At 47.8% G+C, this 4,463-nt stretch overlaps 1 protein-coding gene across 1 annotated transcript in view; it reads right to left on the bottom strand.

The window, feature by feature from the left end:
- PECAM1 (platelet and endothelial cell adhesion molecule 1) overlaps window positions 1-4,115 on the bottom strand; it is a 96,761-nt gene extending 92,646 nt beyond the window's left edge. The window contains exon 1 of the mRNA XM_017882851.1: window positions 4,033-4,115. The gene's annotated coding sequence lies outside the window, so the exon portion shown is untranslated. The remainder of the gene's footprint in view (window positions 1-4,032) is intronic.
- Window positions 4,116-4,463: the final 348 nt, after the last annotated feature.

The following is a 4,463-nucleotide window of genomic DNA, read 5'->3' as shown; positions in this document are numbered from 1 at the left end:
AAAGAAAGGAAACATTTCAGGACTTCTTGAAATGCTCCACAATAGAAAAATATTTGGTCTAGAACAAAGATGGAAGGGATCAAAGTCTGAAACAGTTGAAATACACTGAATATAACATATGTATTCACCAAGGTTATTCAAGGATGTAATCCTTCACCTTGTTCTATACAACTGTCTTCATGTTTCCTGTTTCTTTACAGCTTCATTACCTGATTAAAATTAAAATCAATAGATACATAAAAATCAAAAAGGTAGCCAAGTTGGGGTATGAGAATATGCACAGGATATGGTGCTTCTAGACAGAAATGAGATTCATGTGATTTAGGACCATGTCAGGAGCCTGTGTAAACATTCCTAATACTCAGAATGTGAGAAAACATCTGGGCCTGCGGATGGATACCTCCCAAATGTCAAGGACGTGCTTTAATTAGAGCTTTTTAAAAATGGACCAGTTGCAGCCAGTGCTATGGCTCATGACTGTAATCCCAGCATTTTGGGAAGCTGAGGCGGGAGGATCACTTGAGCCCAGGAGTTCGAGACCCTCCTGGACAACATAGTGAGACCCCCTCATCTCTACATAAATTTTGTTTTTTAATTAGCCAGGCCTGGGGGTACATGCCTGTGGTCCCAGCTACTCAGGAGGCTGAGGTGGGAAGATTGCTTGAGGTGGGAGGTGGAGGCTACTGTGAGCCATGATTGGGCCATGGCACTCCATCCTGAGTGACAGAGCGAGACCCTGTCTCAAAAACAAAACAAACAAATAAACAAAAACCAGAAACCTTGGTAGTGATGGTATACTGTAGTTTTGCAAAATGTTACCATTAGGGGAAACTGGTACATATCTCTGTATTATTTACTGCAAATGCATGCAAATGTGCTATTATCTCAATAAAAATATTTCTATTTAAAAAATAAGGCCGGGTGCCATGGCTCTCACCTGTAATCTCAGCACTTTGGGAGGCCGCGGCAGAACGATCACTTGAGGTCAGGAGTTGGAGACCAACCTTGCCAACATGGTAAAACCCTGTCTCTACTAAAAATGCAAACATTAGCCAGGCATGGTGGCCTGTGCCTGTGGTCCCAGCTACTCAGGAGGCTGAGGCAGGAGAATCGCTTGAACCTGGAAGGCGGAGGTTGCAATGAGTCGAGATCCTGCCACGGCACTCCAGCCTGGGCGACAGAGCGAGACTCAGTCTCAAAAAGAAAAAAAAAAAAACCTTGAATTTTTACATTGCTCTTTAGAATGTGGAAGGAACTTGGAAATTTTCTCTGAGGGTGAGAGGGAGCAAATATGCTCCCAAAAAGGGGAAATTCTAAACGGAAAACAAACAAGGACATTTTCCACCTAGAAAAGATCTTGTATATTCGGGGAGGTAAAGGGGATTTCTGCAAATTATTGTGAGATGCATTGACAAGCCTCAATTCCTAAATGAAATGTTTTTCTCCCAGGTCGTTTCAAGGCCAGTTTCCCCAGAAAACTACTCTTAGATGAACCTCTCTAAGAGAGAGATGGGCAAGTAGGAAGTGCTCTTAGCTCCCTCTCTCCCATCCCCCATAGGATGAGGCCTACAGAGGAATCCCTTAGGTCAACTTACAGAGAAGGACCCTGAGGCCCTGAGGTTGGCCATTTGTCTTGTCTGTGTGGCCAGCAAGGGGACTGCTGGGCCTGGCAGTGTCTCAGGACTTCCTGGCCAGGGAGCTTCCTTTGTTGTCTCTGGAATCCCCCCTTGCCCTGTGTCCTTGAGTCTAGGACCTGGCACAGGTACATGTGATGCCATGCCCAGGGTGCTCTAATCCAGGCACTGGCCTCTAAGGAATGGTTACTGAGGGCCGGACCAAGTCCAGCAGAGCCAGCTCTCACCAGGCCTGTGCAGTGGGTGAGCATATGTGATGGAAGGACATATGCAGTGAGTGGGTATATGCAGTGGATGGGCATATGCAGTGGATGGGCATGTGTAGTGAGTGGGGATATGCGGTGAATGGGCATATGCAGTGGGTGGGCATATGCAGTGAGTAGGTATATGCAGTGGGTGGGCATATGCAGTGGGTGGGCATATGCAGTGAGTGGGCATATGCAGTGAGTGGGCATATGCAGTGGGTGGGCATATGCAGTGAGTGGGTATATGCAGTGGGTGGGCATATGCAGTGGGTGGGTGTATGTCATGGGTGGCATATGCAGGGCTGGGCACCTGCCGCAAGTGGGCTGTCACGGGAGACTTTGCCCACACTAAGAGACTCTGAGTTTCAGTTTTCTGCCGCCTGACATGATGCTATCTGCCACTGCCTGTAAATCCATTTTTAACCCCCAGCTAGGGAAGCTGAAGGAAGAGGAACAGCAGGGCCACCAGCTCAGCCCAGTGGCTGCATTGTTCTCCCCTGACATTGTTCTCAGGCCGGCTCTGCTTACCCAGAAGGCCCCCGTGAGCCCTGGGGAATCCGATGAGATTGTTTTTCCCAAGACTGGGCTCTTCAGGTGTAAGCTGCAGTTCTTGGGCCACGTAGGTTACTGTGGCATTTCTGCAGCAGGAAAGAGGAAGGAACTTCTGACCCGTGCGGCAACGGCATCAACAATGTGCACCCCCACCAGCCAGCCGCGCGAAGAGGAAAGGAGCTCAGTTTCCATAGTGATAAATCACCAGGAAGGGAGCCTGGAGGGAGCCGGCAATAAGACTGCTCCCTTCCCCTGGCTCCCTGCAAACGCATTCCCAACACCAGAGTCGGTTAGCGGCCTGGCGCCTCTCCAGACTGAGCCCCCAGAACCGCAGGTAGAGGAAGACAGAAGGGACTCTGCCAGATGGAAAACAAATTCCCAGCTCCTCTTCAACGTGTCAGTAAAGCATGGATGCCCAAGCAAATGCATCGGGGCCCAGGGCTGTGCCACAACTGGGTGGCCACATGCCACATGTGAAGCTCTCGATGCATGCCACCTACATGATTCCATTCCGTTCTCTTATATTATGCCCTACACACGACTGTGTTCTATTAAATAAGCCCACAGCACAGGTGCTATTAGCCCTTTTATCACAGAAGAAGAAACAGGCCTTGTGAGGGAGAGACATGCACCAGAGACAATTCACCAAGTTAACAATAGCTCCTGAAGGTCTCAAGGCACTCTTTTGAGATTCTTTCTCTTGCCAAAATCAGACCATTTTCCCCAAAGAAAACATTTGAGTTTTTTTGAAATGCTCTGGGAAGTCACTTATCCCAAACCTCATCAGCCACTCCTTATGCAGCCACGGTCTCTTGCCTGTAACCCTTGCATGTGCTGTTCCTTCTGCTTGAAATACTGTTCCCTGCTTTCTTGGTCAGCTAACTCCTCAGGGGACTTGTTTCATCCCTCCTTCCCAGTAGCTCAGATGCCTTGCTTTCTGGGCTCCCACAGAACTTACACCATATGGTGAAGCAACACAGAGTAGTAGTATGAGAAAAGGCTCTTCTAGGCCCAGACTAGCTGTGTGACCTCAGGGGATTTGCTTAACCTCTCTGAGCCTTGATTTCTCCATAGGCAAGATGGAGAGAATGCGAGCATCTGCCTCACAGTGTGTCTATGAGGACTGGACGTTAACACATGTAAAGCACTTAGAAAATGCTTGCCTGTGGTTAATGCTCTAGAAACATTAGTCACTAAAGAATTAAGTTCTTAAAGCAAGAGCCATCCTTCATGGATATCTCTAGATCTAGAGGTTTAGGCCCTACTAGGTGTGGAGCAAACGTCCCTCTGGATTCATGGGAGACTATTTTCCAGCTACCGTTTAGACATGGTGCTAGGCACCTTGATTCATAATAGTTAATTTAGTTAAGTCATTCCAGGACTGGTCCCAGGTAGCCAAGGACCAGCATTTTGTCAGTGTAGCCTGCAGCATTCTTGAATGGCCCCTCTGATTGCCTGATATCCCCTCCAGACTCCCTGCCCTGCCCAGGCCTGAAAACAGTCCCCACACTCAGTGACGGGTGAAGAGGCCCTCAGCCTTGCCACAACAGGGGTTACCCATGTGGTCTGTAAACACCAAGAGATTTAAATAAGGGACATACCTGCATCCCAGGGGCCACTCAGACGGCAAAAGACAAACCCCACCTTGGGCAGCCACTCTCCTGCATGGTTTCGCTTGAAAAAATGAAACAAAACTCTTCATGCAAATACTCGGGTTTTAAACAAAGTTATGTAACAGCCAAGTCTCTCCACTTAAAAATACAGTCTTCTCCAAATCTATAGAGACAGGATGCCGACCAGAGGTTGCCTGGGACTTGGAGAGGGATCGGAGGACGATTGCCAATGGGCTAGAGGGAACTTTTGGGGGTGAAGAAAATGTGCTGAACTGGATTGTGGTGTTGCTTGTACAACTCTGTCTTCACAAATTGTAGGGTTCCCAAATGTAGTCAATAAAAATACAGGATGCCTAGTTAAATTTCAGATACGCAACAAATATTATTTTTAATATAAGTATGTCTCAGATGGAGCATCC

Source organism: Rhinopithecus bieti, unplaced genomic scaffold, assembly GCF_001698545.2.
Source record: "Rhinopithecus bieti isolate Rb0 unplaced genomic scaffold, ASM169854v2 scaffold_12928, whole genome shotgun sequence".
Lineage (NCBI taxonomy): Eukaryota > Metazoa > Chordata > Mammalia > Primates > Cercopithecidae > Rhinopithecus > Rhinopithecus bieti.
The sequence above is the reverse complement of the archived record's forward strand: the minus strand, read 5'-3'. Positions and strand labels throughout refer to the sequence as shown.